The 15,515-nt window shown below is 44.6% G+C and overlaps 1 pseudogene; it reads right to left on the bottom strand.

The window, feature by feature from the left end:
* LOC144251330 (E3 ubiquitin-protein ligase RNF213-like) overlaps positions 1–15,515 on the bottom strand; it is a 64,100-nt pseudogene that overhangs the window by 46,367 nt on the left and 2,218 nt on the right.

Raw genomic sequence — 15,515 nt, 5'->3', positions numbered from 1 at the left:
TGAGCTTGAAGGAGAAAAAGAAGTCAGGATGCTTATGAAAATGATGCCAGTGTCCACAGATGGAAAGAGCAACAAAGGAAACAGTTTTAACCAGAAGCCTGAAAAGCTGTCCTGATGCAAACTCCACTGTGGGCCTAGAAGCAGACACTGCCCCCCCAACCCAACACATGCACATTATTGAGGCAGGACATCCTTAAGGTCAGGAACCCCATTTGGCAAACACCTGAAGCTGAGCTCCCACCATACCTTTCAGCTCGTCGTGTAGCCAGCTGACAAGCTCCTTCTGCAGGGCCAGCTCCTCCAGACACTGGCGGCGGGGCTCACTGATATCCTGCAACAGCTTCTTGGCCTGGATGAGCTGTGGGCTAATCTGGTTCAGTCTCTCATGGTGGGTGGCCTTGAAATCATCAATCTGCAAGATGAAGCTTTGCTGTGGGCTGTTCCAGCAACCACCCACACCTGCCCTCCAGTATGCCTGGACAAGCAGCTGCTATAGCAGAGCCTGACACATTCTTGCACCAAGGATAGCATGACCTCCACAGCCCTCCTTGCTAAGCTGCAGTTGCTACTGTCCCCAGTACCCAGGTCCTGTGAGGAAGCTTTCATAGACTTCGAAACCTGCTACTCAGAGCAGCCCAGCCAGGTCCATGTTGTTAGCTTCTCTGGGGGAGTTACTCATAGACTTACCGAAGGGTTCAAGTCTAGGTATAGACAATTCCACACTGTGTGTTAAATTTTAAGCATTAACATACCTGCCTCTACTGAAAATCCACACATCTTAGAAATGTGAGACTAAGAAACAGGAAGAGATTCAGGCCTGAGCTACAACAGGAGCAATGTACCATTTGGCATTCCCACGGCAACTAGGAGAGGTACCTGGACAGATGACAAAATACTTCCCTTTGTGTTTTCATAACCTAAAGAGATGAGATTCCTCTGGAAAGGTGTAGGTTTTTTCTACCCTGAATTTTTGGCTCTCATATAGACCCAAGAAAACTCACTAGCTAAGGAACAGTCACACTGTCTCAAGCAAAGGTAAAAACCAGGGCTTGGAATGTTCCAGACTTAGTGCAGCCCAGATGAGAGTCCTTGGAGGGGGCTGCCTCACTGATTTTCCCAGAAAACCTGGGGCTTCTAAGGAGTCTGAGGTAGGCCCCCACCTCCCAGGAGTCCCCAGCAAATAACTTACAAAGTTTATTAAAGTGTAAATAACACTGAAGTCACCAGTCAATCCAAAATCCTTTTTGAACTGCAAGATGACCTTGGCCGAGCTGATTGCCTGGTGCAGGCTATGGTACTCCTTGATCTGTTCAACACGCTCTGAGATCCAGGCCCTCTGGGCCTGGGGGTCTACTTTACACATGATCTGGAGGTCTAAAGTCAGGTCATTGTATTTATCTACAAAATCCTTGAAGAAGACATTAATTTCTCCAAAGGTGATCTCTCCTGACTTCAGATCCTGATACAGTTTCATGAACCTCTGGTAACAAGGCGAGTACAAGTACTCATAGGCCTCTAAAAGCGCACGGGTTTGTCTTTCAGACTCTCCTTGGGGATGGCTTAATGACTCTGCAGCTTCCTCCCAGAAGATCTGGAAGATGTGGCTGTCCATCAGCAAGTCTATCCTTGTAGCCATTCTTTTGACCTCATGGTCCAGGTTGTAGTGCGTCATCAGCTTGCAGGCTGAGGACAGCGGCTGTCTCACCCTCATGGCTTCATTCAGTCTTTTGCAGTTCAAGTCTTCTGAGTGTCTTGCTTCAATCTCTCCAAAATCCACTTTGGAAACCACAAGGAAACATGGAAGTTAAACTGCTAGACACAGTAGCATCTTGTTTTATGTTCCTAGTATTTCTAATAACTTCTTTGAGAAAACACAAATTAATATTATTTATGGGATTTTTTTTTCTTAAGAAGAATTCATCCCTCCTCCCCTCCACCCTGCCATGGGATTGTTTATCAGTTTTCATGATAAAGAACAGACTGGAAGCTCTTGTGTGGAGAGAACAGTTGGAAACACAAATCCATCTCCCTCCCAAATTCCATTCCAGTGACAGATTAGAAAATGCTTTTAAAACATCATAACCAGCAGGAACAAGGACAGTAGAAAAGAAGCCCAATAACAACACAACCTGAGAAGTAGAAAGATGGCCACACCAGTGGCAAATGACACTTGGGGCCTGAGAACAGAGACCCTAAGGACACAGCAGAGATGAGCTCAGTCAGGCCCAGCACAAGTTTCTGGCACTTAAGGACACTAGATGTTAAGGTCACCCTAGACTGGAGGAGGCAGAGAGGGAACTGTAATTGGGTTCAAAATCTGTTTAAGAAGCAGTTGGTGAGAGTCCACCTCCACCATGGAGGCAGATGGGGGCTGCCCGCCCCCTGTCAAGAGGCAGGAAGGACCAACTGCAGGGCTCTCTGGCCTGGAGGCTACTTCTAGACACACACCTATCTTGGGCAGCTACAGAGGACAGGGAGTATTCAATCTAAGGACAAAGAGGATGACACAGTCACCAGGGCAGGAAAACTGGAATAAAAGTGGGGCTCACTCTCCTCCTCTCCCTCTTGGCTCCAGAAATCTGGCAGCAGGCAGGGGGTGCAAATATGACCAGCTCACAAGAGAAGCCCTCAAGGACTAGGTCAATTTAAGGGCAGCCACAGAGCCCCACAGGTCACAGCCCAGAAGCCCTTAGCCTGTTCATCCACCTGTGGGGACTGTCTTCATACAGACAAACGAGAATCTCCAATCAGAACAAAAAAAGTTTTAATGTGGGAATATATATCCAAAAAAGCCAATAGGGATTGTGTAGCTCAGTGGTAGAATGCTTGCCTAGCATGCATTCAATTCTCAGTGCCATTAAAAAAAAAAAAAAGCCTAGCGTCCATCCCCAACATGCAAAAAAGGAAAGAAAGAAAGGAAGCCAACAGATAAAAGCAACTTGGATGAAACGAGAAAAAACGGGAAAACATGCTGCAACCACGAACCATAAGAACATAGTATATAAATAAATATTTCAAGAGAAAAGGGAGGGGCTGGGATTGTGGCTCAGTGGTAGAGCATCCACCTAGCACATGTGAGGCACTGGGTTCTATCCTCAGCACCACATAAAGATAAATAAATAAAGGTATTATGTCCATCTACAACTAAAAAAAAATCTTTAAAAAAAAAGTTTTGGGCGTGATGGTACACACCTGTAATCCCAGTGGCTGGCAAGGCTGAGGTAGTAGGATCACGAGTTCAAAGCCAGCCTCAGCAAAAGAAAAATAATAAGCAACTCAGTGAGATCATGTCTCTAAATAAAATACAAAAATAGGGCTGAGGATGTAGCTCAGTGTTCTAGTGCCCCTGAGTTCAACTCCAGTGCCAAAAAAGAAAAGAAAAAAGGGAGTGCCTTCAAATTAACTATATATAAGAGCTGAAATGAAGAATTCAATGCCCAGGTTACAGGAGGAGATTGAAGAGAAGGCTCAGGAAGTGAAGCCCAAGCAGGAGAGATGTCATGGGAGTCAGGCAACCATGCCAGGAGGCCCAGCAGCTGCTGATGTGTACCCTGCAACAGGGAAAGCATAATTAACCAATTCAGGAGAACGCCCTAGAGCTCTAAGACTAGATCTCTGGCTGAGACCTGCCAGTGCCCCATCCTAGAGATGGAAAAGAGACCCAAGGCCAGGCACAGATTAATGTCAACTTCAGAATACTAGGGCCAGAGAGTTCTCAAGAGCATCCAGAGAAGGACAACAAGCTCCATACAGAGGATCAATAGCGAGAATGCATCTGACATCCCAATGCAGCACTCATGCAGCACTCTGAAGGAAATTCTGCCCCTGGCCAAATGATCAACCTACAGCAGGGGCACAGTTCTGTATCTGGTATCCTGTATCCCTGTCCCAGCAAGCAGTAAATGCCACCCTCTGTCAAACAGGAGTCAAGCACAGGCCAGAGATGCAGGAACTGCTCTACCAGCCCAGAGGCCAAGGCAACCCAGGGAGACAGAGGAGATTAAGGGCCAACTCCCGCTAGGGAAAATAAGCCCTCTGTCCTGGGAGATGCTTCAGAGACATCCACTCAGATAGCTGGTCCAGTTTGGGGCTGAATTTGAAATAAACATAATGAAAAAGGGGAAAAGAAAGTACCAAGGCAAGAAATGCAATTCCACCAGCTACAGAAAGTTTGTTCCAGATCCGTGGAGTGGCCGTGGTCCACAGCACGGCTTGCCTGTGAATCCTGTGAATCCTGTGTTCACACCATGGTGAAGGCCTGACCCTGAAGAAGGTACCAGTAATTCAGGACACCACTGGGAGTGACAGAGCAGCAAGCAGCCTCATGTTCAGGGCTTCCTCCTTGGGAAGCCAGCATAGGACACTGACACTGGGAAATCGGGGACATGGATGGGTGTGGAGGCACACAAACAAGAATGTACAAGGGGAAGCTGCTTCGCTGGGCAAATGCATTGAAAACTGGGTCAAGAATGTTTTTTAAAAGCTTCTCCCAGAAAAATAAGGCCCCACTATTTGTGGCCTGCTTCATCCCCATGACAGCTCTCAAGGGTTCCCAGCACAACTGTGGGAGCAGTACCTTGGATGAGATGCTTCACCTTCCCACACAGCCTCAGGAGGCTGTCCACCTGTCTCTTCTCTCTCTTCAGAAACATGACTTCGCCCATCCTCCAGTCCAGTGTCTCTTCCATGTCACAATTTTTCTGTTGGAATGAAGAACTTTCTGTCTCTGGAAAATAATGACAAAGTCAGCCAAAGGAAACAAACTTCATGATATTCCTTTCTCTCCCTGGGAGTGCCCCACAGTCACCATCAGAAGGACAAGGAGGCCTCCAGTTGGTGGCATAGAGGAGGACAGCCAGCACACATGTGAACATGGGCTTCTTACCAGCCTGGCCTCAGCTCACCTAACTGCCACAGGTCCAGAAACTGACTTTTGTGCTTCAGGATCAGCTCCAAACATCTGACCAATATGGACCCATCCAGGACATCACCAGCAACCTCTACGAAGACAGAGCTGGCGGCAGCCATCAACCTCTTGGCATCCTCTGTGATGTTGGCTAAGAGCTTCTCATCTGTCCCTGAGAAGATAATGAGCACAATGAGCATGCGGCCCTCCCCTCTCCTTGCCATTAGAACCTCTCACCAGCCCCCTGCCAACATGGCGCTGGCAGCAGTCAGTGGTGTTTCCAGATGCGCCGATGCCTCACTTAGCTATGCCTGTACCTGTGAGGTTCAAGTCTTAACCTAGTGCATCTCCTGACTGGGAGGAGGAGATGGCCAAAGTCAGCAAGGAGAACCACAGTGCTCGGGGTTGAAGTCCTGAGCCCATGCTACAGTGAACGTATTTCTTGAACTACATATGATATTCTTGGAAATTCACCTTGTGGGAGACCAACCTTGCAAGTGACTGAGTCACACTCCCTGGCTGGGTGCTGAGGCACTCAGTCACAGAAATGTGGCAAAGCTTTCCCCATCCTTCTTGGGTTTGAGGGACTGTGCCTTGTGCATAGGTGAAGTTATGCTCACCTGTTCCTTTGTAATATAACCCCTTGCCTGTTTAGGATAGAATCTTTCATGGAAGTGCCTGTGTGTGTCCCCTTCTCTTACTATGCCCTTGGATGTGGCCTACTCAGATGTCAGTCAACATGCTGACAGCAGACATCATATAGATAGACTCAGCCCCCTGAAACCTGACTCCTTGCCTCATTTGAAAGCTTCTCCTCAATAAAAGGGGTCAGTATGTGCTCTTGCTCTCTCTCTCTTCCTGAGGACCCTTAAAGTCAGAGGAGCCGTCACTGCGACCCCAAACAAAAAGATATTTGTGTCTCTTTTGTTTTATTTGGTGTACCCCAGTTCAACTGGAGTGACCCCTGAGCCTTTTAGTCACAAGTACAGAAACCCGGCACATCTGTCTTGAGAATCCCTGCAGTAGTAGGAAAATAAACTGCAACAGGACAAGCTCACATCAGAGGCCACTCCACGGGTGTAGGGAAGCATCTGCACAGCACCCAGGAAGGAGGCAGATCCATGCTGCAGCTTCATGCTTTGCCTATCTTGTCTGCGGATCAAAACCTGGAACATGAGCTTTTGGAGCAACTAGAGGGCAACATTTTAAAACATGACTATTTTAACTGCCAGATTATTTATCTCACAATAATATGAGGCTTGTATAGTATTATAAGAAGACCAAGTTTATCTTTACCATTAAAAACAAAGATAGCAGGGGGCTGGGGTGCATCTTGGTGGTAGTGTGCTAGGCTAGCAAGCACGAGACCCTGGTTCATCCCCAGCATCACACACACACACACACACACACACACACACACACACACACACACTGTAGCTGAGATGACCTTCAGTGGGAGAACTGACCAACCCAAGAACATCCAGACAAGGGGGCTTTGCTCAGTGATAAAAGGAACAGAGCCATGAACCAGGAAAAGACAAGGAGGAGCCTTAACTGAGTGCTGCCAAGTATGCAGAGTGTAATACAGTGTACTCTTCCCCAGCAGGCTGCTATGGCCCGTGCACACAGCAGCCACCTTCAGGACCACACACTACTCCTGTCTATGTCCTGGTGTAGAACAGAGCAGCTGGTTTGGCTGAGACAATCATTGGCCCTGGGTTTTTATTACCACACAAGTGCTTTCCCAGTACAGGATCTGAATCTAGCAATTTACACATAAACCTGCACCATCATTTCCAGGGCAATGCATGACACTTGGAAAGGTGATGGCTGAAGAGTCACTTCATGTTTTGTTAGTTATCAATATTGGTCTCAAAATGTGACACATGAGCTTCACAGGGAGGCAAGCTGGGTTTGGACTGATTTCTAATAATTTGTTGTCTTGGACACAGTGAGTCTCCAACATCCTGGTTAAGCAATGTGCCCTGGGCATTTCCATTCTCTCATCTGGAAATCAAGGGGCTTGGGGACTTTCAGAGGGGTTGCTTCAAGGAACGTGTGTCCTCCCAGGAGCACATATTCAGCAGGCACTCAGCAGACAATGGTTCTAGTGTTAGAAGCTCTTTATGCCTAACACCTGCCTGGGCACCTCCATGCATCCTGCCTTTACCAAACCTCAGCACATGCAGGCTGAGGACCAGGTCAAGTACCTTGCCTGTTCATTTGCCCAAGGAAGGACAGCAACTCCAACCAGTCCTACACACACCGTACAACTTGAAGAGCTGCTTCACATCTGGCCCCGTGAGCAGGTGTTCAAGAATCTCATCCAGGCCTTCCACAGCCTTTCTGTTGTTCCTGGGCCAGGACTTGGTGATCACAGCAGACACAAGGCTGCCAAATTTCTGCAAATCATGACAAGAGACTCCCTCTAGGACACTGATCTGAGACTAAAAGAAAATGAATTAAAAGAGAGAGTTGAGAAGATTTTACTGATTTGTTTTTTAATGACACAAGTTAGCACCCAAGAGCATTTCATAAATCTACTAAAGCTAGTTTTATAGTGCCTCAAAAAAAATAATAATACAGTAGAGAGGTTGGGCTACCCCCTGGTAGCTTGGCCTATTGGAGGCCCTGGGTTTCATCCCCTGTATTGCAAAAAGAAAAGAAATATAAAATACTAAATATTTCCTAGGGAATTTCCATTGTCCTGGCCTGGCTCCTTACGTGAGGTGCCAGAGGTTTGAAGATGCATACACATGCACAAACACACCGCTATAACCCCAAGTCACACACCCTCCCAGCTCATTGTCAGCTTCTGTATTTCTCTTAGACTTGCCTGTCATGAAAAAATGCCAAAAACAAGATGAGGAAAACTTTACTACATCACAAGCTGCCCTCAAACACCACAGACACTCCAATTCTCCTTCTGATGCTTCACTAAGAAACAAAACAGTTTTCTTCTTTGCATTCACATTTTTGCAAAAAAAAATGAAAAAGTTTCAGTGATCAATAAAAAACACAGGGTGAACTAATAACAGGTACTTTTGACACTCAACAGGATAAAAGAAAACATTAATTAGCAATGAATAAAAAGTTATAGACCATAGGGAAGTGAGATTTATCCTAGGAATAAAACCATGTTTTTACATCAAAAATCAGTTAATAAGCCTGGTGTAGGGGCACATGCCTGTAATCCCAGCAGCTCACTAGGCTGAGGCAGGAGGATCACAAGTTGGAGGCTAGATTCAGCAACTTAGTGAGGCTCTGTCTCAAAATGAAAAAACAAAAAGAGCTGGCAATGTGGCTCAGTGATAAAGCACCCCTGGGTTCCATCTCCAGTCCACATACACAGACACAAAAACATGAATACATCATACTGATAGAAAAAAGTTACACAACCATTGTAATAGATACAGAAGAAGTATCAGGCAAAACTCTAAGAACAAGACCAGGATAGCCAATTTCACTCCTTTCACAGTGCCAGAGTTGCTATCCAGGGCAATTAGGTAGGGAAAAGGAAAAAAAAAAGTATTGGGATTGTAAAGGAAGTACTAACTTACAGGCAGATAACATGGTCATCTATGCCAAAACTTCAAAGAAGGTACTCTCCCACAGATACCCCGCTAGAGAAAAGAAATGAGCCTGCAAAGCTGTAGGCCACAGAGATGAGGTGCTGCCCTGTTTCCAAGTGCTAGTGATAAACAATCCAAAAAAATATTTGAGAAAACAATTTTTAAAAATATTTTTTGTGCTGGAGATGTGGCTCAAGTGGTAGTGCGCTAGCCTGGCATGCGTGCGGCCCAGGTTCGATCCTCAGCACCACATACAAACAAAGATGTTGTGTCCGCCAAATACTAAAAAATAAATATTAAAAAACAATTCTCTCTCTCTCTCTCTCTCTCTTAAATTTTTTTTTTTAGTTGTAGATGGACACAATACCTTTATTTTATTTAATTTTTATGTGGTGCTGAGGATCAAACCCAGTGCCTCACAAGTGCTAGGCAGGTGCTCTACCATTGTGCCTCAACCCCAGCCCTGAAAAAATAATTTGTTACAATAGCAAAGGAATAAAGTACTTAGGAGTAAATTTCATAAAAGAAATGCAGACCTCACCACTTGCAAACTGCAAACTACTGTTGACCCACTTGAATCTAATGTATGAAATATGATATGTCAAGAGCTTTGTAATGTTTTGAACAACCAACAAAAAAAAAAAAGAAAAAAACTTAAAGACCAAAATAAATGGGGAGACATTCCAGGTTCAGAAGCCATGAGATGTGACATTGTTAAGAGGTCAACACTCCCCAAAATGACTTACAGATTCAAAGCCACCCCTGTCAAAGTCACAGCTGCTTTCCTTGCAAAACCTGACAAACTGATTCTAAAATTCATATGGAATCCCAAGAGATCCAGAATAGCAAACAATACAAAAAGAGGAGAACAAATCAGGAGAATTCATGCTTCTTGATTTTACGACCTACTGGAAAGAAATGGCAGTGGAGACATGGACAGATGTGAGGTGAACCCTCACAGCTGCGGCCAACAGACTTTTTGACAAGAGTGCCAAGATCACTCAAGGGGTGAAGTACAGTGCCTTCCTCAAATGGTCTGGAACAGATGGATCTCCACATGCAAGAGAATGTACCTGGACCCTTACCTCATACCACATAGAAAAAGAAACTAATGTTAAGAGCTAACACTCTAGAGCTTTCAGAGGGGGTTGCTCCATGACAGAGCACTTATTAGCATATAATCCTAAGTTAACACTCAGTGCCAAAACCAAAATAAAAACCTTTTAGAGGAAGACACAGGTAAATCTTCATGACCCAGGATTTAGCACAAGATGTCAAAATTACTAGCAACAAGAGAAAAAAAAAAAAGACACATTGAATTTTTCCAAAAGTAAAAACCTTCCCAGGAGTGGTGGGGCACACCTGTAATCTCAGCTACTCAGGAAGCTGAGGCAGGAATATTGCAAGTTTGAGGGCAACTTTGTGAGACTGTTTCACAAAATAAAAAATAAAAAAGGGGTAGAGATGTAGCTCAGTGTTAGAGCACCCCTGGTTTCAATCCCTACTACTACAAAAAAGAGAGAGAGAAAAAGAAATTAAAAACTTCTGTGCTTCTAAAGAAAACACCAAGAGTGAAAACAATCCAGAGAATGGAAGAAAATGCTGGCAGATCACATATCTGACCAGAGATTTGCACCTGATTATCCAAAGAACTCTCATAAGCCACAATAAAAGAAAAACATAGAGCTCAATTAACCATTTGAGGAAGGCACTGAACTTCACCCCTTAAGTGATCTTGGCACACTTGTCACAAAGTCTGTTGACCACAGCTGTGAGGGTTCACCTCACATCTGTCCATGTCTCCACTGCCATTTCTTTCTAGAAGACATTTGTCCAAAGACATAGAAAACAGAAATAGCCAAAAAACATATGAGAAGGTACCTGAGGTCATATCTATCAAAGTCACCAGAGAAACCACTCCACACCCCCAAACTGCACAGTGACAGGTCTGAGAGCACAGGCTATGGGGGTGTGGAGAAGTCAGGTCCCTCCTAGGCTGGCAGCTGACATGGAAATGGCTCAGCCACTGTGGGAATGGTCCAGATAGTCCTTCAATCACACAGGTACCAAGTGATCCAGCCATTCCACCATAGGTGCAGAGAGTGTGAACAGCACATCCATACAAACCCATGTGTGGAGGTCCACAGCAGCAGACTGATAACAGCCATCAGTCAGGGAGAGCCCGGATGTCCACCAGAGGACAAATGGAACATAAAAGCCCCCTGAGTCCATATGATGAGCAACATGTAGTCATGAAAAGGGACAAATGACTGATAGGTACTCCAGAGTGAATGACCTTGAATACATGCTCAACGAAGCCAGGCACCCAAGGCCACAGCCTGTGTGATTTCATTCCTGAGACACCTGAGTAGTCTGTGGAGGAGGAAGGAAAATTAGGTGCTGCTGGGGAAGGCCTTGGGGCCAGCATGGTGGAGGGCAGACTCTGCAGCTGAAGGGCTGCATTTTCTTTCTGAGCGGATGAGAAAGTTGCCAAGTAGACTGTGCTGGTGGCACTCACACCTGAAACACACCACTCCCCCCAAGTTTGGCTTCCAAGGGTGAGTGACAGGAGATGTGGCTGCCATGTTACTAAAACACTGAGCAAAAAACAAATGAAAGCCTTAGAAGTATTAGTTATGTAAAAAGACTAGAGCCTGTTTCCCTAGAAAAAGTGAGCTCTGCTTCTCACAACTCCACTGGCCAGCAGTGTGCAGGGCTTGAAGTGTCCAGCAGGAAATACAGAAGGACCCTGGGAGCCTCAGGGTACTGTGTGGGGAATGTGCCGGGGCAGAACCTCCTCCCACTTTGCAGAAAAAAGCTAAGTGAAATAATAGAATCTTTCCCCTCTTTTTCTGCAGTGTTGGGAATAGAACCCAGGGCCATGCTGGGCAAGTGTTCTACCCCAACAAGGATGGAGTCTATTTAACTTCAGAAGCTTCCTTCCATAGATGTTTTGTCAACCTTTGGGGTCATTTCCTGTATATCTGTTGAGCAAGAGTTAACAGACCACAAACCAACCAGATCAGCTGCACGATGGCTTGTGGTTTTGCACAGGGTTCTGCAGCAGGAAGCCAAGTTGCATGTCAAGGAGTGGGTAGAGAGCACTGGATTGCAGCATGAGGCCCAAGCCAGGGAGGGGGCACCAAGGACCCAATCCTGGTCAGCACAGGCCTTGGAACTGGCAGGCACTTAAGGCCTGGAGCTGGCCATATCAGCAAGTATCTGTGAACCTAAGCATGTTTCCCAAGAAGAGATTGGTCACCTGGCAGGCAGAGCTCACAGCTTCGATGACACACTTCTCAAAGCTCCTGGCCACACTGTCCTTGAAGCCAGCGGCATCCCAGTGAGGGCTACAGAAGGCAGAGATCTGGGAAAGGGGCCTCTCCTGCAAACACAGCGGTAGGTGGGGGTGTAAGTGCCTGGTTGTTCTGACTCCCCTCCTCCCTGTCCTGTACTAAGCATGTCCTCCCTGCCCCTCACTAGAAGAGTAAAGATGAAACCAAGTTAGTCTCTTCTCATATTGCAAAAAAAAGCAGGCAGAATAGCAGCTTGTAAAAACATGTAAATTTTGAAAAAGAGCCATTTTTCCTTTCTTTTGTCTTCCTAAAAACATCCATTTAATCAGATCCATATAAAACACTCAGGGAGAAACCAACTTTTCTGGGTCACAGACCTTCATTCAAAATGAAGGGCATTTTTGGAAATTGATTCAAGAAAATGTTCATAAAATAGAAGTCCAATACATTTCTACACAGTACAGTACCTCTCTAGAGATGAAGACACCTGCCTACATTTCCTCTGATGGGGAAGGTGGGTATAAGTTCAGAGAACACTAGGAGAGCAATGTGTCCAGATGATGTAAATTGTCATATTCTATCTTCAGATGAAGAACTGGTCAAGAAACCTATGCTCAGTATCATGAATAGGGACTCACTGACAAAAATCACTAGCAGCTGTCCTGCATCTACAAGGAAAAGTTGGTCACTGTATTGTGCCTCTGAGAAGTACAGCCCCATGAGAGCTTTCTCAGAAGTTCTTCCACCATGTTCCTATTCAGGGAGAAACACAGGTTAGAGTTGGGTGATATCCTTTATTCAGCCCAACTCTCTTATAGATGAGGCAAAGGAGGCCTAGAAAAATGTTCCTGCCCAACTTAACAAAATATTTCAACTCTACCACACATTTCTGGGTAACCTAGTGCTAGTCATTGAGCTTTCTGAATTAGTTAAGTGGTTCAAAGATGGCAGAGGTCTGAGGGCTTCCTGTGTACCTTCTGCAACTAAGCCCTAACCTATATTTCATATGACAAAACTCCAGGAGGAATAGAACTAGATCATGGACATTCAAGGGCACATAAAGACATTGGTCAACCCACTACTGTCTCTATCCTAAATCTCAGAGTTACTGGGACCTACCATGTTGTCCATTTGTCTGTTTTCATCAATAGCTCTCTTCTGCAAAGTCAATTTAAAGAATGATTTGGTATCTGTGCCTTACTGAGGTGAAGGTGTGTCAGCTCTAAATGATAGCTTTCAGGTTCTAAATGGCCACCTTCAGATCTCAGCTCTGACCCCAGATCCATGGGAAAGCCCAGCAGTGGCACCCGTCATGACCCCACAAGTACGGGTCCTTCTAAATCAGTATTTACATTAGGACCCTTCAAAGACTGTCCTTCTTGCAATAGTTCTAGAATCTTGGGATTTTCCATGATTTACCTGAATATTTTCAGCACAGGAAGATGCTATGAGATGCATCTAGATATCCCTATCACTCATCAGCATCAACAGCTCTCTTCTGCAAGGCCAATATAAATGCTTTCTGTTCTGCACAGGCTCATTTCCATGGACATTCACAGGGTGGTCATTTCACTTAGTAAATCACATTGAACAAAATTATGGGGGTCTGCTCATTCATACATGAGGGCTTCTACTATCTCACCTGGAAGGACTTCTGCTCTCTTGAGGTAATCTCATGTGTGCTTGATCTCTTTCCAGGCCTGACATAACCCAAATGTTTAGTTCACATAAGACGTTATTATTATTAGTGTCTACCTCTGAATTTCTTTTTTTTATTGGTTGTTCAAAACATTACAAAGCTCATGCTATATCATCTTCCATACATTTGATTCAAGTGGGTTATGAACTCCCATTTTATATCCCAAATACAAGTTGCAGAATCACATCAGTTACACATCCACATTTTTACATAATACCTTATTAATGACTGTTGTATTCGGCTACCTTTCCTATCCCCTACTATCCCCCCTCCCCTTCCCTCTCATCTTCCCTCTCTACCCCATCTGCTATTGTTTAATTCTCTCCCTTGTTTTTTCCCCCTTTCCCCTCACAAACTCTTATATGTAATTTTGTGTAACAATGAGGGTCTCCTTCCATTTCCATACAGTTTCCCTTCTCTCTCCTTTTCTCTCCCCCCACTTGTCTCTGTTTAATGTTAATCTTTTCCTCATGCTCTTCTTCCCTGTTCTGATCTTAGTTGCTCTCTTTATATCAAAGAAGACATTTGTCATTTGTTTTTTAAGGATTGACTAGCTTCACTTAGCATAATATGCTCTAATGCCATCTATTTCCCTGCAAAATCCATGATTTTGTCATTTTTTAGTGCTGCATAATACTCCATTGTGTATAAATGCCACAGTTTCTTAATCCATTCATCTATTGAAGGGCATCTAGGTTGATTCAAAAGTCTAGCTATTGTGAATTGTGCTGCTATGATCATTGATGTGGCAGTATCCCTATAGTATGCTCTTTTAAGGTCCTCAGGGAATAGACCGAGAAGGGCAATAGCTGGGTCAAATGATGGTTCCATTCCCAGCTTTCCTAGGAATCTCCATACAACCTACCACATGTCATTTTAGCAAAATCATTTGTCGATGGAGAACACTATGCATACACTTATAAAATGAGATATGAACAGAACACCATGTCATTTTCAATTGAATGTATGGCTTATTATCTATAATCTTGGAAAAGTGAAAAAAATGAATTTCTCTGAGCCTCAATTTCTATGTTTAGTAAATAAAGAAACTGGATCAAGAAGCATCTAAAGACCCAAAGTTATCACTCTAGACATGTGAGACTATTAAGGCAACTGTCAGGCAGGCTGTAGACCTAGCCAGGTTCTGAGTATTTGTATTTTTATTGTTCACCAAGTCTCATTTCATGGTAAGGCTGTGGAATTTTGTTTGTTGGAAGAAAGAACAGCAAAATAAACTTCTCTGCAGCATCTGCATTTCCCCCTCTGGCATAGTTTAAGGGACATGCTGTTGCATTTCACATTGGCAGAGGCACTAGCATGCCTGTTTAGGAACTACTATTGGAAGCTACAAAAAAACCAGCCAGAGTAAGCTGCCCCCACGTGGGAGAAGGAAGGGCTCTTTCCAGGCAAATGCAAGTATAAAAAAGATGTGGGATCATGGTAGGACAATCATCAAAGAATAGCTATTCTTTCTTTATTTCTTTTTTTTTTTTTAAATTCCTCACTAAGCCTGCTGTGTTAGTCATCTTTCTGTCACCACAGTAAAACACTGAAGATAATTAACTTATAAAGAGAAAAGATCCACTTGAGCTCACAGTTTAGGGGTTTCCAACTTAACAAACAGGAGAACCTCATGCTTTGGGTCCTAGTGGGTGTGCCAGATGGCAATGCTGGGGAATGCCTGGCAGAGCAAACTGCTGTAATCAAGCCAAGAAACAAAAGAGGAAGAAGAAGAGACCAGGGTCCCACAATCTTCTCCAAGAGTATGTCTGCAGTGACAAGAAGGTCTTCACTAGGGACCACTTTCATAATGTTCTTTTGGCTCCTGACACTGCCAGCCTGGGGACTAAGCCTTTCATACATGGGCCTTTGGGAGGTCATTCACGACCCAAACCATAGCACCTGCTAACAATTCATTAACAAATTAAATTTGGACACCAAAACATTACTGATCATGGAATGTGTTCTTGGGATCTTCTCTACTTTTCTATGAATCTTGGGATTTTTCAGAGGACATGGACTCTGCTCACAGGGTTAACACA

The sequence above is a fragment of the Urocitellus parryii genome (genome assembly GCF_045843805.1).
Source record: "Urocitellus parryii isolate mUroPar1 chromosome 13 unlocalized genomic scaffold, mUroPar1.hap1 SUPER_13_unloc_11, whole genome shotgun sequence".
Taxonomy (NCBI): Eukaryota; Metazoa; Chordata; class Mammalia; order Rodentia; family Sciuridae; genus Urocitellus; species Urocitellus parryii.
This window is presented reverse-complemented; position numbering and strand designations above follow the sequence as displayed.